Source organism: Musca autumnalis, unplaced genomic scaffold (assembly GCF_047663935.1).
Source record: "Musca autumnalis isolate F117 unplaced genomic scaffold, ASM4766393v1 scaffold_3, whole genome shotgun sequence".
Taxonomy (NCBI): Eukaryota; Metazoa; Arthropoda; class Insecta; order Diptera; family Muscidae; genus Musca; species Musca autumnalis.
The window spans coordinates 21,438,549-21,465,088 of NW_027411866.1; the positions used below are offsets into that span (position 1 = coordinate 21,438,549).

Sequence of the window (26,540 nt, forward strand, 5' to 3'; positions counted from 1 at the left end):
ACCAGAGAAAACAGGATAAAAATCCCATTTGCTTTGTTATTTTGACCTTTAAGAACCGTCTATACAGAGATCGTATGTTCTAGAAAGATGTTTATTGGGATCTGAGGAAAATTTTTGGAGTTGGTTGTTTGCTTCAAATTTGATCGGTTCGAAAGCTGCAGACCAAAACCCGAGAAACATTTTTAAAAGAAATTTGACCTTTTATTTTTTATTAAGATAATTATTGTTCCTTAAGATAAGATCTACAACTTTGCCTCTGAGATAAGTTCAAAATTCCTAACGGTTTGGAAGATATAGTCTTGAAAAATGACCCCTTTTTACATCAAAGCCTCAAACCTTTGGAGCATTGTCGTGCTTTGATATTGTTAAAGTTACGAAGTTTTTCGGCAATTCACACACACACGACCCGAACGCAACGAAAGAGCACACAAATGTTTTGATTTGTTTTTGTTTTGCAGCATGCGTGCATACAACGTTACTAACACACTGTCAAAAGTTGTAAATATTGACAATTTTGTGTGCCCTCCTCTTGGTCGGCTGTGCTTTGGAAGCCAACAACCACGAAAGTTGATGAGATAGGGAAAAACGGCGAGACACCTGTCTTCTATTTTTTGGTCTTCTATCACGCTTCGGTATCAGAATATGGTTAATAATTTTCGTGTTGCACAGTGTAATTGTCGATAACAAAGTATCTTTGACGAAAAGTCGTTGATTACAAGTTATTGTACCATACACCACTATGTGGAAATGTAACCCCGCGAAATATTCGTCAGAGACACCCAATGTGGTATACCAATCTTCATATCTCGACGAGATAAAGCGATTTTGAGATGTGTGTCCGTCCGTCCGTCTGTCCATTATAAATTGTAATCAAACTCCAGTCTGCAATTATGGACCGATCGTCACGAAATTTTGTATGGAGGTCGGGTTCAGACCAGAATAAGAGTATATAGCAAAGAAGAAGCTTGCAATTTGAGATGGCGATTAGATAATGTTTATGGCGATCAGATAACTTTTGTGTGAAAATTGTGAACATTTTGGAATATTCACCTTATATCTTTTTTCCTGGAAGATACATTCCGGACTAGTAAGCTATACTTGGAAGAAGAATGCTTGACATTTCTGTTGATGACAATTGTGTTGGTGTACATGATAAGATAACGGAGTTACAGCCTAATATAATCAGTTATTTGTTTGAAGTGTAATCATAAACACGCTAGAGGTCGCAATTATAGCTAAATAATCACGAAATTTTGCACGAGGTAAGAGTTTAGGTAGAAGAAAAGCCTTGTGGCCAAAAAGTCTAATACAATATGCTTCGATTATAAAATATATTAAAACATTAAGCTTAAAAAATAAATTTAAGTAAATATAAATCACTACGTAAATTTCATATTACCTCTTAGAAGAGAACTACTCCAAAAATACCTCATATAGGAGGCTGTAAAAAAATTATTAAACATTTATTGGGACATAAGTAGGATTCAATAAAAAAAACATTTTAATAGCCAATACTCCTAGAAATATCTCTTTTTTAAAAGAGAAATAAGATTAGAAATATATTAGCTTTTTATTACTAAATTCGGAAAGTAGCTTATAGCGAAACGTCCAAGGTGTTACATTAACAATTTTAAGGTGACTAGGTAGCGCGTTGAATAAACGACAAACTCTAACTAGGAATGATCCATATGCAGGACCAAACCAGGTATATTCAAATTTGTATTTCTAGAAGAGCGAGAAAATTGAGACTTGCAGACTTTATAAAACATTAATAGACATCTAAGATCTATGAACTTATGAAAGGAGCAGCCTAAGAAACGCTCAACGAAGGGAGAAATGTGAGAGAAAATAAATACACGTATCTAACGGCGCTGTTGAATATCATCTGAACTCTCCTTATATCCTGCATGTCAGTCGCAGAGTACACTTCCAGACAATAGATAATATTAGGTAGAACAAGTGCATGAACCATTTTTTCTTCGCATGCTCCGGAAGATTAAGATCGCAGTTGTAAAGGCTTCGCAAAGCAATATTCGTGCATGAAACCACTCGATCGATGTGCGAAGCAAATGTAAAATTATCATCAACAAGGACACCTAGGATCTCTAAAACACTAACAAATTGTATTGAAACTCCATCATATCTAAGATCTAGAACGTTAGAGTGGGAAGAAAATAACAATGCTTTAGTTTTGGATGGATTTACACTCAACATATTAATATTCATTCCACTACGTACTAGATCAAGCGTATAATCAACTTTAAACTGCAATACATCCATATTTGCAAAATCTCCAGCGAACAATAGTTGAACGTCATCAGCAAAAAGGTAAGCTGAACAAAAGTTACCTATGCTTGAAGTAAAATCGTTGATAGACATCGTGAAAAGCAGTGGTCCAAGAACGGATCCCTGGGGTATCCCACTTCTAACATCCAAAATATCCGAAGTGGCACCACCCACACTAACACATTGCTTCCTATGAAAGAAATACGAAGAGACCAGACGACAAGCTGAAGTTCAAAAATTATATAAGCCACCAAGTTTATTCAATAATATCGAGTGGTCTACTCTCGATATCCATAGAAAGCAAAAGCGACAGGTTGCGTTCATTAAAATTTCTCCTGATTTGTTCAGTTACTCCCAGAAGCATTTCGCTGCAGCCCTGTTGGCACGGAAGCCACACTGATAATCACTGAGTAGATTGTTAGATTCAACGTATCCTACGATCTGATCTTTTAAAACATGTTCTACAACTTTAGCAAGGATTGGAAGCACGGATATAGGCCTTAAGTTCTCCATCGAAATGCAGTTTGACTTTTTCTTGATTGGAGTTAACTTTGCATTTTTCAACTGCGAGGGAAAACCCGATGTCATTACAACAGAATTTACTATATGGAGAAAAACCGTTGCTATATGAGGCAGAAACATTTAAAAAAAACTTCAAAGGATATCCGTCAATACCGGGGGCATTGGACTTTATATTAGAAAAGGCAATGAACAATTCATGTAAAGTGACAGCGTTAAAGTTAAATCATCCTTCATCAGTAGGCAAAGAGTGAGGCGATGCTGGCATGGGAGCATCTGACTGATTATTTATAAAATGTTGATTCAGGTCGTCGACACTAATATTTAAACTTTCATAAATATCAGGAATGTTTGCAAGAAGTCCATTTCTTCAAATTCTATTGCATAAAGTTTTTGAAATCAGATCATTTGAAAGGTAGGCCGCATGTGCCTGCCTCTTTGCCTTCCTTATAACGGATTTCGCCTTATTCCTAGCCCTGCAGAAGATCTTCTACTTACGGCTAGATTTGTCCGACAAATAGCCCCTGTATGCCAAGTCTCTTAAAGAGCAGTGGTACTTAATAGTGGGCGCATCCATCCATTCAATATCGCTGTGGTTAACCTTCCTTTTCTTCAAAGGACAGACTGAATGAGCACAATTGAGACCTGCCATAAAAATACTCAACTGATCATCAACACTTGACGTGCGGAAAATATCTGAATGCATCTTGGAAAAACACCGTCATAATAAAAAATTCATAATATTCAGCTGCACGCGAACGTACAGTTCGAATGGACAAATGAGAACGTGCTTCGATATAGAAGGGCATATATATTGATTTGGAAAAAACAACATTCTCTGGGTCAGACAATAGAAAAAAAAAAAAAAACAAGAAGAGAAGTCGATTGATGAGCAACATCATGACGAGTCGGTAAGGAATTGTAGTGAATTGAAATATTTAATCTACTACATGCAGATCTTACGGCCGACGCTGTGGGAATATTGAATAAATTATTGTTTTAATCGCCCATAATTATGACCTTAGAATAGCGAAGTAGTAGTTCTGAGACCTCATCTTCAAAGGATTCAAAGTCTCCATACGGTAAATAAACCAAACCAACGAGAAAATGCTGATCACCCAAAGAAATATCCACGAACAGACACTTCACAGAACTGAAGTTGTTTCCACTATACACAACTTTAAAATTCAACGAAGTTGACAGATATAGTGCAACACCCCCACCACTTTGCATCGGACAATCGTTCCTTATACAGCAATATCCTCCATATCAACACACTTGGTAGAAATGTACGGCTTAAGCCATGTTTCGCTTATTCCGATTACGTCAAGTTTGCAACCATGAATCATGCTCTTAATTTCTGAGTTGGAATTTATGCAAGGACTTTGGCTATTGAAATGAATTAAAGATCTAGACATGATATTGTTTTGAGAGCGCAATAGCTCATTACCATTGCCTAAATTATTCATCGTAAACAATAACTGAATAAGTGAAAATTTTCAGAAATTTTGAAAAATAAAAATATATCACCAATATTTTTGAAATTTTAACATAGCTGAAGCCAAGGTTTACCCTTTTAGAACACGCGACTCGTGATTGTATATTATATAAATTAAATACTTTTGGATAAAATGAAATGTTTTTGGACGTGGCAAAAAATATTGGCCTTAAAAGATAATTTGCGAGGAAGCTGTGGCTATATTTATGTTAAAAAATTGGTGGAAATGGGTTGAAGCCACCATGTCTTTTTTTGTTATCTCTCTATTTGTGAGTAAACCACACTTCTCTCGCGTTTCCTGTCAATGTAAAATCAGAAGCAAACTAAATAAGGATCATCTCACTAATGTATTACTTTTCAAAATTTCGTCTGCTTCTACCGTTAAATGATGCTGACATTTTGAAGCCAGATTTACAGTGTTTTTTGAAATTTTCTTCTAATTTCATTCCACAAACAGGTTTTTATAAAAACCATATATAGGATTGCAGTACTTGCGATTCTGAGTTATTTGATATGTATATTGTGAATGTAGTCTGCACAGCTTCATAGAAATCTGCATCCAAATGCGAAAATTTTGTGCGAACATTTTTCTAAAAATCATATTTTCGGGCCTAATTTTAACAATTGTTATTCGATTTCTTCGTACTTAATTGCACATTTTAGTTTTTTACGTTCCTGATCCAATAAATCATTCCCCGTGAAAATCCATCTACTAAAACGCGAATGACAAGAAATTCCAAAGTAGAAAAATCGTCTAAAATTCTTTTTGGAAATATCGCGTATTTTATCGCGTTTTCTGTGGTTCGTTTCCACTGCAATGAAACAACTAGTACAGCATCTTCGTTTTAGCGGAAACAGAGATTTGAAAACTTCACTTATATGGGAGCTACATTCATTTTATCTCAAAAAATAGTGTGTGATGCTACATCCACGGTTCTTGATTGATCGCCTTGAAATAGATATATATCGATATAGATTTTCATGGTGAACACTGAAATCGGATGCGGACAAAAATTGTATGCACTTTGCGCAAATTAGAAATATTTTATAGGTTTTTTAATGCTAGGATGCAGCCGATGCTACATCTTAGCCTCCAATGTAAATTTCGAAAAATATATATAAATTAAAAGATATGGTCTTGCTGTACATGAAAATCACATGCGGACAAAATGATTTTACTAATTACTCGATTTACAAGTATTTTAAAATGCATATAAATTAAAATGGGTTATTTGACCTCTGTTTCCATTTCAGAAGCTTTGAGATATATCCTCATCAACCCAATTACCTTCCCTAATGGGAAAGCTTTAATATGAATGTCAATAAAGCAAAATCCGTCTATTTTTTTTTGGGAGATTTAAGCAAAACGAAGGAAATATTCCTATAGATTTTTCCAATATTTTCTACTACATAATGCATTTGAAAAAATATTTTGTCAAATAAAAAATTCTTTTTTGACCAAAATATGTGCTTATTTTGGCTGTAACATCAAAACTATAACACCAACCTGTACGATTGTAGTCTCATTTGATTCGCCGTGAAGTTTAGATCCACAAAAAATTTTTATGTAATTTTATGACCACTAAACTGGCCTTAATTTTGAAAAAAGTTGACTTATATTCAATAATTTATCGATTTTATGTACATTCCGCGAATTCGTGTAACATTTTGCTGGTATTATGCAATCTACTCGCTGAAGTCACTTCGAGAGAACTTTTTTGTTACAATTGTGCTCATTAAAATAATTCGTGTTTTTATAATATTTTCTTTCTTAAAAGCCGAAATAAAAGCGCCATAACTTTTGTGCGCAACAACCAAAAATTGGCTCGCGACCAGATTCGTTGATGTAGCGCGAAAAAAAATTATCCTTTTTTTCTGAAATGGAATATGAAATAATTGACAATATTCCTGATATATACTCGTATCAAATTAAAATTAAGAAATAAAAACATTAAAAAATGCTACTTCACAAACATTTCCATCGACAACTACTTGGCACATTTTCATAAAAACAGCCAAATAATTCCCGATAAAATATTGAATGTAATAGAGAGGTATAGCACAACGAATCTAAATACATATAATATAACATTATCTACTCAGAATTCCAACAAATTGTTCTGGCGAGAAATCTGCAAGCACTGCTCCAAGCATACTATTTTAGATTCACCGTTAGGAAAAACTATTTTAGACCAGGGTTTCGGAGTCGAGGTATTTTTGGCTCGACTCCGACTCCGACTCCAGACGAGTTTTTTTCACGACTCCGGCTCCGACTCCGGGTCGACTCCGAAAGTGCATTCCTATACCACTAAAAATTAATAAAATGTGCACAAAATTTTAACTTTTTCCTAAAATTTGGCCTATATAGGCTAATGTGTTAGTTTTTTCCTTACATATGTATTCATTGGAAGGGCATTCGTTCGAATACATTCCAACATATCAATGTTGTTTCTGCCGAATTTTACATTGAAAAATAGCAAAGTTAGAAAGTTTTTGACGGTTTTCCTTTTTTTGCACGAGTATATTCTGGACGGAGTTCTTCCGCGTGAGAAAACTTTTAAGCTTTCAAAATATGTGAAATGAAGGAGTAATACAAATCATAAGGACTATATACAATAAAAATTATAAGCAATTCATGACCAAGTTTCAAACTGGATGTAAGCCATCATTTAACGGTTAAAACTGATAAAGGATGATGAAAACGTGACAATATCGACTTCTTGGATATGGGAAACCTACATATAATTTTCGGTTGAACATTTTTGTAGAAAAGTTCATTTTTTACTTTTTGAGTTCAAGAACAAAAAGGATATGGAAGGAACTGAGCTAGAAGGACAGCATATCCGACAGGAAGGTTCCTCATTCTATTTAAACAAAATATGTCATCTAAAAATGATGAAACAATATCTCCAAACAGAGATATATAGCTATTTTCTCAATGATTGATGGTGGTCAATCCAAAAATTCATTATGTCGTATCTCAGAAATTTCAGCTATGGGATCCTTTCGGGTTCCCAATTGGGGCTTTCATTCCGAAAAGGATTTTTTTCACCCCCAGATCTTGACTTCTATTTTGAGTCAGTAAGATTTGCCATAGAGACCACAATGTCTTTAATAGAAGACAAGGATGACTTCTCATAAAAAACAAGATGAGAATACCAAAATACCTTTGTGAGAAGACCAATAAGACTTCTGACGAAAGAGGTTAAAGGTCCAATCTTTATTCGATTGTAATAGGAAAATGTAAAGAATCAATTGGATCAACAAAATAGGGATTAATATACTACACTTCAGAGGATAGTAAGTATCCTGTGAATTGTCCTTTAACTTAGTATAATATACCGTTTGCATATATGTTTTTATACCTTTCTTTTAAAATAAATAATGATTTAAAAAAATGTTCTTGTTCCAAATTTAATGTTATATTTCTATAACGCGGAAAAAATTTTGCCCGGAGTCGGAGTCGAGTTATTTTTTTTCGACTCAGACTCCGACTCCAGAAAAATTGCTCGACTGCGAATCGTAGACTCCGACTCCGACTCCGAAACCCTGTTTTAGACATCGGCGAATCTCCATTCCTAAGAATGTATTTTTCAATCTGTCCTCTGTTTTTCATTTGACGGCATTCATAGACGAGCTTCATATCGTCAGGTGTAAGGTGATCATTCAGATAAATTTTTGACTCACCATCACCACCAAACACATCTCTGAGTCGTGTTGGCGGTTTTCGATAGTATTTCACCATAATTTGGTCTCGAAGGCGGATCGAATTCAGATTCACCAGAATGGATTTCCCTCCAGCAAAATAGCAACAGTGTTGTAAATCACTTGGCTTAGCTTAGCTTCTTAGCTTCTCCACCCATTCATTTATAGTTTGTTCAAAAACTTCTGTCGCCTTTCGCCATTGCTCACCCAACAATTGTTTCTGCAGTTGGATTTGCTTTTTAAGAGATTCACCAAATTCATGAAAGCTCACATCAATACTTCCAACCTCCATACTCGAATCAACACTAGGTTCCTTACTGGGACATTCAGCATTATCAAGGCTACTCCGGGGGCAAGTAAAATTAACAACCTTGTTTTTGAGGTTAGATTGATTAAGCTTCAGACACTTTGTAGCATGAAAGTATACTGAACATCGTCGACAGTATACTATATATTTTAGTACAATTTAAATTGCACAATACGCATTTTATTGCAAAAAGTTCAGTGCCATAACTTAATAACAACCAAAATATACGTTGTTAATGTTTATAACAAATTGTAGGAGGCGAGAGAGGGATTCACAATAAATAAAACCAAACATCAACGATCGTTATCCAAGTTATTGACACATCAATTCGGTGAGAACTACTCCAACAAAATTTATTATATTAACTCGTAGAACAACTTTTAATTCATTATTTTATTATTATTTTATATTTTCCATAAATTTCTGAAGAGCGCAAAAACTTTCAGCTGTTCATGGCAGCGTTGCCAGATCCGGACAGTGATCCGGATCGTTCAATTGAACTAGATTGCCCAACTCTAATAAATTCAGTTTGATTTTGTGCATTGAAACTGTGGATATTATTCAAATTAATTTGAATTAAGACTGTTAATGCAAATTAAGACTGCCGTCTGTCTAAGCTATAAAACAATTTTTTTTATAACAAGGATAAGTAGATAAAAACTTTTCTTAATTGAACAAGTAAAAAAGTATCAGTCGGCTTCGCCGACAGAGGTATACCCTCAGCATGTGTATATTGAAACATTTTTTTCCCAAAATACGTATGTATTTAGGGGGTTTTAAAAAAATTGGGCATTTGAACCGACAAAAATGTTGATTAGGATTAAAGATCAAAAGTTTTGCGGAGGAGATACTAAAAGGAATGGATCGACATTGACCGTTATGGAAGTGGATCTCCAGCCACAACATATGGTGTCATAGGGGGTTTTTACACTCTTCGGGCTGTTTGCTCAAGAAGTATGGACTTGCCCCAAAAAAACTTTTAATATCGTAATTGAGGCAGCGAATGCAAGTTGCTTCAACAAAAATCAAAGTGCTTCGATATCAGGTCTTAAAGTGAACTTATCCGAAAATTTTGTGTGGGAGGTACCGGATGGAGTGGACAAATATAGTCCATATTTGAACCTGATCTATATCTGGTAGATATATTAGGATGTGTAAAGTATAGACCAATTCGGCCACTCCCTTCAAGAGTTACCGTACGAACAATTTTTCCGAAAATTTTTGAACTTCTGTGGGGAAGGTACCCGAAGGAGTGGACCGATATGGCTTATCTTCAAACTTAAACTATGTTTGGACAAAATATTACTAAGGCCATATTATGGACCGAATCGGCAGATCCGTTCGAGAGTTATCTTGCGCTCCAACCACCTCACACGGTGTCATAGGGGTTTTTCTGCAACTTTCATGCTATTTTCTCAGGAAGTATGGACTTGCCCCTGATGAAACTTGTACCGTCGTATGTAGGGCAGTGAACACAAGTTGCTAAAACAAAAATCAAAGCGATTCCAGAGATGGCCCTAAACTGAACTTTTCCGAAATTTTGTGTGGGAGGTACCCGAAGGAGTGGACCTATTGAGACCATATTGGAACCTCATATTACTCTAGTAGAAAGTTTACGCTATACAAAGTATGGACCAAATCGGTCACTCCCTTCAAGAGTTATCGTGCGCACAAACTTTCCGAACATTTTCGAACTTTTGTGGGGGAGGTATCGGAAGGAGTGGACCGATGTAGCTCATCTTCGAACTTAAACTAAGTTTGGGCAAAATATTGCGAAAGCCAAAATTTAAACCGAATCGGTTCATCCGTTCGAGAGTTATAGTGCGCTCCAGCCAGCAGGACAGACAGACAGACGGACGGACATGGCTAGATCGACTCCAAATTGTCTGAAACACATTTCGTCCAAACATACTTGGGGTCTAAAACCATTATTTCGATGAGGCACATTTTCATCGTATCAAAGTGCATTAAACAATGCATCAAAATCTCTTAATAGGGAAATAAAGAAGTACAATAATGAAAACTTGGATTCATATCTTGCTGAACTAACCTCAGACAAGACAACTGATTACTCTCTCTGGAAGGCAACGAGCAAATTCAAAAGGCCAAATACACAAAAAACGCCCCTAAAGACAGAAGCAGAAGGATGGGCCAGAACGGATGCCGAAAAAGCTACTCTATTCGCTGATTATTTATCTAAAATCTTTTCGTCCAAAGACGAAAATTTAGATAACCTTGATGAAGTTACAAACAATGATCTATCTGAAATTCCAATAATAGAAATTGAAGAAATTGAGCATGAGATCTTACATCTTAAAACTAAGAAATCTCCAGGATACGACCTTGTATCTCCATTACTATTGAAAAAGTTGCCCGAAAAAGGATTGGAAATATTAGCTGTTATTTTTAACTCGGCTATCACATTACAGCACTTTCCAAGCTATTGGAAAGTATCTGAAGTAATTATGATACCAAAACCCGGAAAACCTCCAGGGGATGTAAAATCTTATAGGCCAATATCCTTACTCCCCATCATCGGAAAAATCTTTGAAAAATTAATATGTAAACGGCTGAATGCTATTATTGAACGCAAAAGCCTAATTCCAAATCACCAGTTCGGATTTCGTAAAAACCACTCAACCATTGACCAAATTCATCGCGTCACCCATACTATCGAGGATTCCTTAGAGCACAAAAATGTTTGTTGTGCCATTTTTCTAGATGTATCACAGGCATTTGATGCGGTATGGCATAAAGGACTGTTACACAAATTAAATTCCTGCCTTCCATCAGCCCTCTGTAATATTCTGAAGTCATATATATCCGACAGGTATTTCCGAGTAAAACAAGACGATGAATATTCAAACCTCTATCCGATAAACTCCGGAGTACCACAAGGGAGTATACTGGGCCCTGTACTATACTTGCTGTTTACGATGGATATGCCAACTGACCGAACATGCGTTTTTGGAACATTTGCCGATGATATAGTGATACTCTCCACAGGAAAAACTGTAGAAGCATCAGCAACAAATTTGCAATCATCACTAAATAATATAGTGAATTGGACCAAGAAATGGAAGATAACTCTCAAAAGTCAAAAGTCAAACGTTATATACTTCACAAACAAAAATGTAATCCACAAACACATATACATTGACAACGTCAATGTACCCATATGTAATACAGCTAAATACCTAGGTATGACACTAGACACCAAGTTAAAATGGAAGGAGCATGTTAAGATCAAAAGAAAAGAGCTTGATTTAAAATACTCGAAAATTAACTGGCTGATTGGAAAGAATTCCAACCTATCAATTCATAATAAAATTCTAATATATAACCAGATTCTGAAACCTGTTTGGGTATATGGAGCTCAAATATGGGGATGTGCAAGAAGTAGTGTGATAAATCAAATTCAAAAATTTCAAAACAAAGTTTTGCGGAACATTGTTAATGCACCGTGGTACATAAGAGATAGCGACCTCCAAAGAGACCTCGCAATGCCCTCAGTCAAGAAATTGCTAATCAATCAAAAAAACACCAACATAGACTTCAAGCTCATCGAAATAGCCTAATGCTGCCAATTCTCAACACAGAAAACATGCACAGAATACTAAACAGGTATAAACCACATGATCTCATTGATCGATTTTCCCGGCAAACTTAATTATGTTAATAATGTAGTCTGTCTAAAATTAAATTAAATGCAAATTAAAGTAAAGTTACTAGTTAGTCCAGGCGACTAGTCGTAGCATTAGTTTAAGTATTGAAATTTATAAATACTTAAATAAAGAAGAAAAAAAAAGTGTATATACCCTCCTTAGCCTAAAGGCTGAGGGTATAAAAATTGTCATAAACATGTTTTCTATAACGAAAATTGTCGATAACAACTTTTCTATAATGAAAAGTTGTCGATAACAAATTTTCCATAATGAAAAGTTTATGTCTATAACTGTTTTTCTATAACGTAAAGTAGTCGATAATAACGAAGAGTTTTTGATTACCACTTTTCCATATATCGAAAACTAGTCGATAACAACATATTTTGAAAAATTGTCACGATAAGTTTTTTATATCGATAAAAAAGTTTTCGATGCCACAAATTGCCTAAATATATGCACTTCATTTAATAATAATTTCTACACATCCACAAAGTGTGCTTTAGTTTCTCTTCTGATTTTAAAAAAATAGCATTATCTAAGGACTATCTCTGCAAGTGTTTTTAACGTGTACTTCACATTTCATGTGTGTGAACTCATCACTCATCAAGTTGGGCAACAAATGTCATTGCAGTTTCATCACCCCCAAAAGTATATATTATGAAGTTGTGATGTCAACTATTGAATGTGGCTAGAAAGGAATGGCAAAAGTTTTGCCATCAGAAAGTTTCCTACTTGCGTTGTTTGAATTTGTGGCGATTGCAGGCGGTATGTCATTTGGAAGCTTTACAGTTTAACACAAATGGTTTTTTTATTCCATTTCGAACAATGCTACCTTGGAGACCGCTTAAGTTGAGGATTTTTTGTAGCAAACTCATGAAATTATGACCATCCTTGGAGTAAGCCAGGTCTACAATAATTTTTTCAAAGAATCATTGTGGAAAAGCTTTAAAAATGATTAATAGATGAATCTGTGGTAGAATAGTGTTCTTTTTTCTCGTGACCTTTTGTTTTGCGATGCGATAGTATTTTTTTCTTTCCTTCATTTTTGCATAGGTCTACAAAAGTTAGCTTATATAATACCATTTTGGAGTTTCAATGGCATTACAACCAGCTTATATTTGTTGCTTGATAATATTTCCATTTTGTTACCTTTTTTTCTGGGAGATTTGCTTTCAAGTTCCTGCCATGCTCTCCACTCTTGGCTATGGCAATAGACGTCAAATAATTGAATGGCCCTTTGGGCCATGTAACCTTCTTGGCGCCATGAAAAGTTTTTGTGTCGTTTTTTATTTTGTTTTACTTTTTTTCGCTTGTTTTATGCACTGTGTGCGGTTAGTGACAATGAGTGTGAATATGTAATGTTAGGTCATATCTTGGCTAGATCTTGTTATTGTTATGGTTACTTCAGTAACTTTTTAAATAAATTTGTAACTTATTCACCAAAGGGGGATTTTTAAATACAATAACATGACAGATGTAAGGCGAAAAAAGGATAGCCATTCAACCCGTATAATACCACCAGAAGTGAAACATATTTACTGTTGGAGCAGGCCATGATTTTTAATACGTAGTTTTTAACATCTGCCATAAATCGTAGCGAGCGCTTTATGTGCTTTTTACTGTTGAAATAGAAATTGTATATATTTTATGGAGTCCACTGACAAAGGTCATAAACAGCAGCATGTTTGGAATTTTTAATGTTCGTGAAAGATCGATAACTCCACTTTAAAAAGAAGTTTTTATGGGCTACGTCTTCTACAAAGACCAATTTTTAAAAATTTCTTAACACACAATTTGTTATCGACAACTTTTCTTTACAAAACAACAATATTGTAATCAACAATTTTTCTCTGAACAAAAATTGTTATTGAAATTTTTTCTTTATAGAAAAAATGTAATCGGAAACTTTTCTCGATATGGAAATATTATTATAGGCAAATTGTCATTATAGAAAATATGTTATTCACATATTTCCTTTTATCGACAACTTTTCTGTATAGAAAAGCTGTTGCTGATAACTTTTTCCTATAGAAAAATACTATCGATTACTTTTATAAAAAAATATGTTTCCTAAATATGAAAAATGTAATTTTTTTGTCAATTTTCTTTAAAAAGTTGTTATTGAAACTTTTCGTCATATACAAATATTATAGACTGTGGTCATTCACTAAAAATACTAATTTATGGTTTTAACATTTGGTATTACAGATTTTTTTTATTCCATCAAAATACCGTGGGTAAAGGACACCCTTGAAAAAGAAAGGTAAGGAATTGAATAAAAATATATTGCGCTACCGTTGCACTATATTGCAAACTAGATACTCAAGTTTCAATCGTCACCTGAAATGCACAAAGACGTAACCCTCAAAGGAATACGTTGAGGGTTACTTCTTTGGGCATTTCAGGTGAGGATATACATTTTGAAGAAAGATCCCTTATATTTTCTTTTTTTGGAAACATTTTAAAGAAAAACAATTAAGAAAAGTCTATAGTCGGACGGAGCCGAGCATGGGATACCCTATACCACTATCCCTGGACAATCGCTCTCCACGGAACTTCTTTAGTTATCTAGCATGACAAAGACATTTTTGTAGCAGGAAAGGAAAATTTAGTTCACACAAACTAAAATGTAATGAAACCCACTTATGTAGTACTACTACTTCCGTTGTTTATCCGCTACGTTATTGAAATTTTTACCATTTTCACACAAAAATGTCAGTCCATTTAACCCGCTAAGTATTATCTGAACATCACGTTGTACGCTTCTTCTTCATCATAAATTCAAACTTTGTTTAAAATTTTGCGAGTTATTATTTTGACCTACAGAGCCGCTACAAAATTGGTTAAAATGTTGTTTTTGGTCCATTTCATCCCCTGAACTTTTCACGATCATCACCAAAAACTAATCATTTCTATTCTGGCCCGAACCCAACCTCCTTAAAAAATTCGTTAAAATCGGTCGATAATTGCGGCCTTAAGCTTGTTTACAATTTTTAATGGACGGTCGCTTTATCTCGTCGAGATATGAATTTTGGCATACTAAATAAGGGGTCTAGGACGAATATTTCGTGGTGTTACATAAACTTTTGGAGAGACAATATGTAGCATGGGATAAAATGTGGTTCTCTACAAAGAACCCATTATATATTAGGCAGTAGGCCCGTTATCTAGCAAACACTTTATTGCAATTTACATCAGAAGAAAGGTCAGTAGTTTTTTTTCCATATGTGGACTACTTTGCGAAATATATATGTCCTCAAGGAATTAAAGTATCGACCAAAAATAAAATTTTTATATTTTTCATACAAAAGTAATGGTCCATTTCACCCGCTAAAGAATATCAGATCACCATTCAAAATTTTAGGCATCTTTTTCGACCTATACTCTTACCCGGTGCAAAATTTCGTGACTATTGATGTATAATTGCGACTTCTAGCGAGTTTATTATTACACTACAAACAAATAACGGAATATATTAGGCTGTAACTCTGTTATCTGATCATGCACACCAACATAATTGGCATCAATTGAAAGGTCAAGCGTTCCACTGTCAAGTATATCTCTCTTGTCCGGAATGTCACTTCCAGGAATTAAGATATAAGCTGTATATTAAAATTTTTCACAATTTTCACACAAAAGTTTTGGTCCATTTAACCCTCTAAATATTATCCGATCGCCATCTCATATTGCAAGCTTCTCCTTTGTGATATACTCTAACCTTATTTAAAATTACGCGTTGATCGGACAATTATTGAGACCTGCAGAGCCGCTAGAAAATTGGATAAATATTATGTTTTTGGTCCATTTCACCCGCCCAATATTTCACGATCATCACCAATAAGAATAGGGATCTATTCTGATCTGAACCCGACCTCCATACAAAATTTCATGACGATCGGTCCATAATTGCGGCCTGGAGCGTGTTTACAATTTATAATGGACAGACGGACGGACGGACGGACACACATCTCAAAATCGCTTTATCTCGTCGAGATATGAAGATTGGTATACCACATTGGGGGTCTCCGACGAATATTTCGCGGTGTTACATGAATTTTTACCAAAACAAACTTATAATACCCTTTTCCACATGTGGTATAGGGTATAAATATAAAAGGTCATTTTGTTGAAAGAAAAAAATCAAAGGCCTGCAGAGTAGACCGGGCCGATTTGAAAACCATAATGGGCCCTTCGCGTTTCTGATTCCTGGGATTGAACTGAGCAAAAAAGTCCACTAGACCATAGGTCCACGGTCCAAACCCCCACAAAAAAGCTATAATTGAATTTCTCACAATTTTTAAAATAAATATTGAGCAAAACAAAAAAAAACATTATATTTTTGAAAATTATGAGAAATTCAGTTATAGTTTTTTTGTGGGTGTTTTCAGACTTAAACCAGTATAACTTAGCCATTTGTTAACCGATTTAAAAAATAATAACTTGATCGAAAGATATTATTCACCCCTTTAAAAGTAAGAAGGATCAGAAGAAATGCGTTGTGAAAAAAGAAGATATGCCTGTTTAAATTTGAAAATGTATGAAAACCAGATTTTCACTACATTTACCGTTATAAAAGAATAAAGCGAAGTAACCCAACCGAACTAATAGCATTTTCGTCCATGGATCGCAACACGAAAATCGGGAGGTACCGTTATATTGGAGATATACCAAAACATGGACCTGCGTTTACGGCTTTTTGTGGTGATGTTTTTTCGGGAGGTACCGTTATATTGGAGATATACCAAAACATGGACCTGCGTTTACGGCTTTTTGTGGTGATGTTTTTTGACCACTGGGGACCCCAAGCGTGAAATTACAAGTAGTTTGGTAAAAAATGTATCTAAAATTCCAAAATACGGAAAATCGGGAGGTACCGTTATAGGGCGCTATATCAAAAGGTGGACCGATATAACCCATCTTCGAGCTTGCCCTGCCTATGGAAAAAAGACATTCGGGTGCAAAAATATAGGGCTCTAGCTCAAATATTGCGAACGCTAGAGTGATTACAACAGACGGACAAACGGACATGGCTAGATCGTCTTAGAATCTTGTACTGATCAAGAATATATATACTTTATATGGTCGCAAATTATTAGTTCGATGTATTACAAACAGAAAAACAAACTTAATATACCCTCCATAGTATGGACAAAGGACAACTACATCTTAAAGCTGGGATTTTTAAACTGTCTTCCAAGTCATGAAGTTTTATAGAAAATTTATTTGAAGAATAATAATGGATTACTATTTCCTATAAAACCGTCATCTCCTCTCCTTTTTTTAAATTGGTCTACAATTGTCTATCCTTGTCGAGGTGCGTGAGCTATGAGAATTTCTATTTATTTGGTATTAAATTGGTACCCCAGTGCGTATAAGTGTTATTAATTGTTGGGTGGATGCGCAAAAATCCTAACATTTTCCCAACTTTAAATCGATTAACAAATGGAAATTGGTCTTCGAAAGGTCATATAGTGACTTTGTAAAACAAAACTACATACTTATATATTGATCCTAGCTATAAAAATATAAAGCCAGTTATCAGTTAAGGTGTAATATTGTTATTAAAAACTTCGTTGAATAAATCTCAACCATTGTATCATATCTACATAAATATCTCATATCTACAAGCAATATTCTTCACCAGCTGGAATGCATTTCACTACTTTGTTGGAATATATCTTCATATTTTTTGGCTGCTGTTCTGACTTAAAAAAGTCATAAAACATAATATAAAATATATTTTTGCTGGGTGGGTGTGTTTAACTGTGATTTTAGCTTCAAGGTCTGATCATTTGGTAATACTTTCAAATGAGAATTGAAAAAACACTCACATTAAAATGCTTGCAAGTGGATTTAAGTCTCATTATACCCTATACCACAATGTGGAAAAGGGTATTATAAGTTTGTTTTGGTAAAAATTCATGTAACACCGCGAAATATTCGTCGGAGACCCCCAATGTGGTATACCATTCTTCATATCTCGACGAGATAAAGCGATTTTGAGATGTGTGTCCGTCCGTCAGTCCGTCCGTCCGTCCGTCCGTCCGTCCGTCTGTCCATTATAAATTGTAAACACGCTCCAGGCCGCAATTATGGACCGATCGTCACGAAATTTTGTATGGAGGTCGGGTTTAGATCAGAATAGATCCCTATTCTTATTGGTGATGATCGTGAAATATTTAGCGGGTGAAATGGACCAAAAACATAATATTTATTCAATTTTCTAGCGGCTCTGTAGGTCTCAATAATAGTCCGATCAACGCGTAATTTTAAATAAGGTAAGAGTATATCACAAAGGAGAAGCTTGCAATTTGAGATGGCGATCGGATAATTTTTAGAGGGTTAAATGGACCAAAACTTTTGTGTGAAAATTGTGAAAATTGTTAATATACAGCTTATACCTTAATTCCTGGAAGTGACATTCCGGACAAGTGAGATATATTTGAAAGTGGAACGCTTGACCTTTCAATTGATGCCAATTATGCTGGTGTGCATGATCATATAACAGAGTAACAGCCTAATATATTCCGTTATTTGTTTGTAGTGTAATAATAAACTCGCTAGAAGTCGCAATTATACATCAATAGTCACGAAATTTTGCACCGAGTAAGAGTATAGGTCGAGAAAGATGCCTACAATTTTGAATGATAATCTGATATTCTTTAGCGGGTGAAATGGACCATTACTTTTGTATGAAAAATATAACAATTTTATTTTTGGTCGATATTTTAATTCCTTGAGGACATATATATTTCGCAAAGTAGCCTACATATGGAAAATAACTACTAACCTTTCCTCTGATGTAAATTGCAATAAAGTGCTTGCTAGATAACAGGCCTACTGCCTAATATATAATCTGTACTGTATAGAGAACCACATTTTTATCTCATGCTACATATTGTCTCTCCAAAAGTGTATGTAACACCAAGAAATATTCGTCCTAGACCCCTTATTTGGTATGCCAAAATTCATATTTCGACGAGATAAAGCGATTTAGCGATGTGTGTTCGTCCATTAAAAATTGTAAACAAGCTTAAGGCCGCAATTATGGACCGATTGTAATGAATTTTTTACGGAGGTTGGGTTCGGGCCAGAATAGAAATGATTAGTTTTTGGTGATGATCGTGAAATGTTCAGGGGATGAAATGGACCAAAAACAAAATTTTAACCATTTTTGTAGCGGCTCTGTAGGTCAAAATAATAACCCGCAACATTTTAAACAAATTTTGAGTTTATGATGAAGAAGAAGCGTACAAACCAACGTGAAGATCAGATAATACTTAGCGGGTTAAATGGACTGATACTTTTGTGTGAAATTGTTAAAAATTTCAATAACGTAGCGGTTAAACAACGGAAGTAGTAGTACTACATAGTGGGTTTCATTACATTTTAGTTTGTATGAACTAAATTTTCCTTTCCTGCTACAAAAATGTCTTTGTCATGCTAGATAACTTTTTTGGTTTTGGTCATAAGTATTATACATTACATCTCTGATATTTGATAATTATATTTTCACAATCATTGAAAAGAAGTTCCGTGGAGAGCGATTATCCAAGGATAGTGGTATAGGGTATCCCATGGTCGGCTCCGTCCGACTATAGACTTTTCTTACTTGTTTACTTCTGTAAGATGTTCGGAAAGTTTATTATTCTTCTTAGTGTAGATATACATAATTTTTTCCGTAATTAAAATTCCATTGAAAGTGGAGATAAAATGAACGAGAGAAGTCGCAGACAAATTTTCCAAGAATTTTGTAAAATATTAAATCTGTTATAGATAGTACATATATTTAATTTCCTATTCCTTGTAATCTGTTTTGGTTAACAGATCACCCAAAAAGTATCACGAATTTCCTAGAAAGGTCGTTTTGGGAAAATGAAATATAAATAACACCAATATTTGTGTAAAAAAGGGAATGAGAAAAAACTGCGGGCTCATAAAATATGTAAATCTTATAAAAATTTTATTTTAACTTTTTATACAAATAAACCTATAGACAAGAGAAACTCCCACACACTTAGACGCAAAATGCTTTTTATAACCCACTGAGGTATGTACATACTCTCATAAATAAGCCGTTTTTTGTATTGGCTTTGTTGTGTATTATTTCCTTGTTAAGCATTGTGTGTGTTCTTTTTATAGACTTTTGAATGGGGACATGACTTTGATATTTGCAATTTTTTCTGTTCTTATAAGTTCTCCTGGGTCTATGTAGCTACAATTGCAAGGTTTTGTATGTTTTTTAGTACCAAAGTGAGAACAATAATAACACTCTACATATATCGCCCTCATCGTTTTTCGTCGTTTTTATCGTATTTAGATAAATAAAATTTGACTTCCTGTTTGTTAGGAATATCAAAAAATATATATTTACAATAGTGTTTGATGGAAAGAGGAAAACATTGCCTTAAATTATTTCTAGCATAATTTGTTCGAATACACGAGATAATATTCATGTTCATTTTGCATTATTTCGCAGAGTAAATTATACAAATAATATTTTCCTAAATAGTACCCTTAAATAACCTAAAAAATATGCATGGAAATTGTGGCGTGTTAGAGATATTATTTCACAAGGATAAGCTGTCGTAGGTGTACAGAAATAAGGTCCCATGAACACCAAAAAATGTGTGACTTATTCAAAGAAATATGTAAGAAACTCTCAACCTGACATTTTACCAGACTTTTTTAGAACCTTCTTGACAATAAAAACTACATATTAAAAATGTTTTTCCATTCCTTTTTGTGGAAAAAATATTTATCAGCGACGACCTACAATGCTTTAGAATTTCTTCTTTAAGAAGAAACATCCTTCAAAACTTGAGTTTTTGCAAGAAAGCTTTCTTCAAAGACAAGTCGCAGTCAAAATGTGGACATTTAAATATTTTTTGAAGAATCTTCAGTCCACAAAACGAAAATTGCAAAATCAGACATTTCTGAACCAAAAATAGTCCTCTGGGATGTTTATGGGAACATGTGCATCTACGAGAACTTCCTTTACCATCAACTCACAGATATCAGCATCCCTCAAATCATACAAAAAAAAAACCTGACTTAAATCTTTTGTAGAGCAGATATTATACTCTCTATAACTTTGTAATTTGTAGATTCCCAACTACTTCGTATGCAGAAGATAGACTGGTATATGGTTTTCAAAATTGTTGGACACTTTGAGTCACATTGTCAGTGATTAGATGTATTGAAAAAAATAAAACGCTGGAACGTTAATAGCAAAGAATATATATATATATATATGGGGACCTAAGGTAGCGTATGGCTAATGACATTACTTATACGCTACAAATGAATAAATTGTTTTATTAGTTAAGATTCCTCTGTTGAATTGCACCATAATACTTCTAAAGGACATCGAATTTGTCCGAGTAAACATGCTATGAAAAAGTGATTTATCGCACAATAAGTGTAGCCAACCCATAACTCCAATCGATTCCGAAAAAAAGAATTTAGTTCTCTTTATATTTCCTCTTTTACTTTGCAAAGAGATATGTTGTAAAACTTTTCAAAATTATTCTGTTTCAGGTTTCCAAAATAGCTGTTGTCTATACGACCTTTCCACAGGTCTTCTGTCAGCAGAAGACATTTCGAAATTCATAAAAAAGTAAAGCTCTCTTATTCACCCATTTTGCTGACGTTGACAAACTAACGAATTATTTGCCACTCCATTTCAGCGTAAAGTTCAATAGGAATTGCAGGGTTGTTGTTTTCATTACTACGCACAAAGGGGCCATATCGAAAACTACGGCGCTTAATTGAAAACTCAAAATTCGTATGTTGTTTACTTTTCTTGTTGCACTGTTTTGCGATTTTTAGTATGGATATATCAAATAGAGATATTTCTCAATATTTTAGAAACAACTTGTTCTAGCAAAAGTGTTGTAGAAATGTATTTAAAAAAATTCGTCAAAATATGTCAAGATTTTTCTTAATTTTGAAATTTATTGGAAAAATACCTTAAATCGGGAGGTACGGTCCTATGGGGACTATTTGAGGACGTCGACCTATACCGGCACAATTCGGGTGGAATGTTTCATACTTCTATCAAAAACTTAATACTAAATATCAGCTACTTCGGTGGGGAACGAAGACTAACTACCAAATGTCAGTCACTTCGATTGGATATTGAACAACGCTTTAAAACCTACAATGCTTTTATACCGAAACATTTCAGGTGGAATGTTTTATACCCTCAACGAAGACTAAGTACCAACTTGCAGCCATTTCGGTGTTATAATGAGGCTAAAACCTTAAACATACCGAAAATTCGGATATACCGTTCTATGGGGGTACAACAAAACGTGGACGTATACCGACAAACTTCTGAGGGAAATTTGTGTAGCCCAGAAGAAGACTAAATACCAAATTTCAGCCAATAATGAGGCTAAAACCTTCAAAATACCGAAAATCGGGCGGTACCGTCCTATGGGAGCTATATAAAGACGTTGACCTATACAACCGAAAATCGGGAGGTAAGTTCTTTGGGGGCTATATAAAAGCGTGGACCTATACCAACAAATTTCATATGGAACGTTTAGTACCCCAAATGAAGACCAAATACCAAATTTCAGCCATTTCGGTGGTTTAATGTGGCCACAACCTTCAAATTACCGAAAATCGGGGGGAACCATTCTATGGTGGCTATATGAAGGCGTGGATCTATACCTACAAATTTCTGTGGGAAAGTTTTATACCTCCAACGGAGACTAAATACCAAATTTCAGTCATTTTGCTGCGATAATGAGGCTAAAACCTTCAAAATGCCGAAAATCGAGAGATATAGTCCTTTGGGGTCTATATCAAAACCTGGACCTATACTTACTTACTTACTTACTTAGCTGGCCCATTACAGAACATTTGTTCTATAGGCCGAACTAAGAAGAGATCTCCATTCCTCTCTATTTGTTGCTTTGCTCTCTGGAATACCGCGCCTTGTCATCTCATCATCCACTTGTTTGCGCCATCTATTCCTTGGCCTGCCAATTCTGCGTGCACCGCCATGTGGCATGTATTCATACGCCTTTTTAGTGGGTTCATCATCGCTCATTCTTTTGATATGGCCTAGCCAACGCAATCGCTGCATCTCGATACGTTTAACAATATTGATGTCGTTGTATAGCAGATACAGCTCGTGGTTCATGCGACGTCGATATTCACCGTCAACGCAGATTGGTCCGTAGATCTTTCGAAGAATTTTTCTCTCAAACACACCAAGCACTGCCATGTCTGCTTGCGCAAGTACCCAGGCTTCGGAGCCATACATCAGCACGGGTAGTATCAGTGTTTTGTAGAGCGTTATTTTTGTTTGACGAGATGTGGCTTTGTTTTTAAACTGCTTACTTAATCCAAAGTAGCATCTGTTGGCCAATACAATTCTTCTTTTTATTTCACAACTGATGTCGTTTGTTGTGTTGACGGAGGTGCCGAGGTAGACGAAGTCTTTTACTACCTCAATATTATAGGAACCAACTTCCACAGTCGGTCCGAGCTCAATGGACGCATTGCGCGTCGACACCATCAACTTGGTCTTCTCACCGTTTACCGCCAGACCCACTTTAGCAGATCCTCCTTCGACTTTTTATAAAGGTATCAGTTACTTCTTTTACTGATCGACCCATGATGTCTATATCATCAGCATAAGCAAGTAACATGTGACTATTGGTGTAGATTGTGCCACTTCTTTGACGTTTGCCTCTCGTATAACCTTTTCTAGCAGGATGTTGAAGAGGTCACACGAAAGGCTGTCTCCTTGTCTGAAACCTCTTTTGGTACCAAACTCTTCGGAGAGGTTCTTTCCTATTTTAACTGAGGACCTCGTGTCAGTTAAAGTCATTTTACAAAGCCGGATGAGCTTTGCGGGAATACCAAATTCAGACATGGCTTGGAATACCTTTGAGCGCAGCGGACTGTCGAAGGCTGCTTTATAATCGACAAAAAGGTGGTAGGTGTCGATCTGCATCTCTTGGGTCTTCTCCAGGATTTGCCGCAGGGTAAATATCTGGTCAATGGTGGACTTGCCAGGTCTAAAGCCGCATTGGTATGGTCCAATAATCTCGTTGACCATTGGCTTTAGTCGTTCGCACAATATCCCTGACACGATCTTGTAGGCAATAGGGAGTAGGCTTATGCCCCTATAGTTAGAGCATACAGTCTTATCTCCCTTCTTGTGGACGGGGCACAGGATACTCAGGTTCCAATCGTCGGGTACTCGTTCTTCCTGCCAGATGGTGCTAACTAGCTGATGAATACACCTTATCAGCGTGTCGCCTCCGGTTTTGAACAGCTCGGCTGGTAAGCCATCGGCCCCTGCTGCCTTATTATTCTTCAGCCGATTTATTGCTGTCTTTACCTCATCTTGGCTGGGCGGTATACATTCAATACCATCTTCTGGGATTGGGACTGTGGTATCTTCGTCGTCTTCGCTGCTATTGGATACCAACAGATTTGAAAAATGTTCTTTCCATATCCTGAGTACACTATCTGTATCAGTTACCAAATTACCTTGCTGGTCTCTACAGGAGGATGTGCCTGTACCAAAGCCATCAGTTTGATGCTTGACTCTTTGGTAGAATTTTCGGACTTCATTCTGGCTCCTGTACATCTCGATTTTTTCACACTCCCGCTTTTCCATCTCTCTCTTTATCCTGCAGAAAAGACGTTTCTCCTCTCTCCTTTTCTCCCTGTATCTCTCTCGTGCGCTACGCGTTGCTACGGATTGTAAAGTAGCCTTATATGCCGCATTTTTCTCTTCGGTGGCAGCACGACACTCCTCATCATACCATGGATTCCTTGGTGGAGGTCTCTGGTATCCAAGTATGGATTTTGCGGCTGTTTGCATGGAGTGGGCAATGCTTTGCCATTGCGCTGATATGTTATCGGGATGAGGAGGGCTTTGATTAAGCAATTGGGCTAGTTGAGTGGAAAATGCTGTGGCTATCTGTTGTGATTGCAGCTTACCGATGTCTAACTTTCGTGTTGTGTCTGTTCGTACTTTGTTTGCTACGTTTAAGCGGGTGCGTACCTTTGCTGCAACAAGGTAGTGGTCCGAATCAATGTTTGCGCCTCGGAACGATCGTACATCCAACACGCTCGATGAATGTCTTCCATCTATCACAACATGATCAATTTGGTTTCTTGTTTTCTGATCTGGAGACAGCCAGGTGCCCTTATGAATATCGAGATGATTAAATCTGGTACTGCTAACTACCATGTTTTTGCAGCTGCAAAGTCTATCAGTCTCATACCATTGTCAGATGTTTCACTGTGGAGACTGAATTTCCCGACTGTTGGGCCAAAGATATTCTCCTTTCCAATTTTGGCATTAAAATCGCCTAGAATGATTTTAATGTCATGGGCAGGGCAACGGTCATATGTTTCTTCTAAGCGCTCGTAAAATATATCTTTGGTCTGTTCATCCTTTTCTTCAGTGGGAGCATGAGCGCAAATAAAGCTGATGTTGAAGAATTTAGCTTTTATTCGAATTGCAGCAAGTCTTTCATTCACTGGAGTGAAGCTGGATTCTTCTTCTTTTATTTGCCCATCCGTTGTTCGGATATAAGCGATCATACATTAAATAGTTTTACAATAAAAGAATTACATTTCAATTTACATTTAAATTTTTTTATTTATAAAGTCGGCAGTTCTCTGTTTTTGGCCGCCCTGAACAAGTTCCTTTCATCGTCGTAGCCAGTCCAGTCTTGAATATTCTTTAACCAGGAGAGTTCTCTTCTTCCTCTGCTGGGCCTTCCTTCAATTTTCCCTTTAAGAATCTTTTGGATGAGTTGGTATTTGTCATTTCTCATTATGTGTCCAAAATAAGAGATTTTCGATTTTTTATTGTTTTAATCAATAGTCGATCCACGTTCATTCTTCTTAAGACTTCATTGTTCGTTATTCGAGCGGTCCAGGGTATTTTTAAAATTCTTCTATATATCCACAATTCAAATGCCTCTATCTTTTTTTCATCTTTGGCTTTAATTGTCCATGTCTCTGCTGCATATAGTAGTATGGACCATACGTAACATTTCACAAATCTGATTTTGGTTTGAATTCCGATATCATGGCTTGTTAGTAGCTTGTTGTATTTATAAAACGCTCCTCTGGCCATCTCTATTCGACATCGAATTTCATGTGATACGTCCCATTTGTCATTTATCAAAACCCCCAAATATTTGAACGTAGTTACTCTTTCAATTTCTGTATTGTGAATTGTCAGCGATGTGTTATTATAGATGTTCTTTCTGCTGATAATCATGTATTTTGTTTTGTGATGTTAATTTTAAGCCCATATAGTTCGCTTACGGTTGTAAGTTTGTCTAATGCTTTTTGTAGGCCATTTATACTGCTTGCTAGGATTGTCGTGTCGTCTGCATATCGTATGTTATTTATTAGAACCCCATTTGTTCGTATTCCCATTTTCTCATTTTGCAAGGCCTCTGTAAATATTTTTGGGAGTAAATATTAAATAAAAGTGGCGATAATATACATCCCTGTCTGACGCCCTTCGATATGCTGATTTCGTCGGTGAGTTCGCCGTTAACATCAA

The 26,540-nt window shown here is 35.7% G+C and overlaps 1 long non-coding RNA gene across 1 annotated transcript in view; it reads left to right on the forward strand.

Moving 5' to 3' along the window:
* Nucleotides 1–26,540, forward strand: part of LOC141399746 (uncharacterized) — a 156,155-nt gene that overhangs the window by 76,604 nt on the left and 53,011 nt on the right. The window contains exon 2 of the long non-coding RNA XR_012411928.1: nt 14,189–14,243. This is a non-coding gene — a long non-coding RNA (uncharacterized lncRNA). The remainder of the gene's footprint in view (nt 1–14,188; nt 14,244–26,540) is intronic.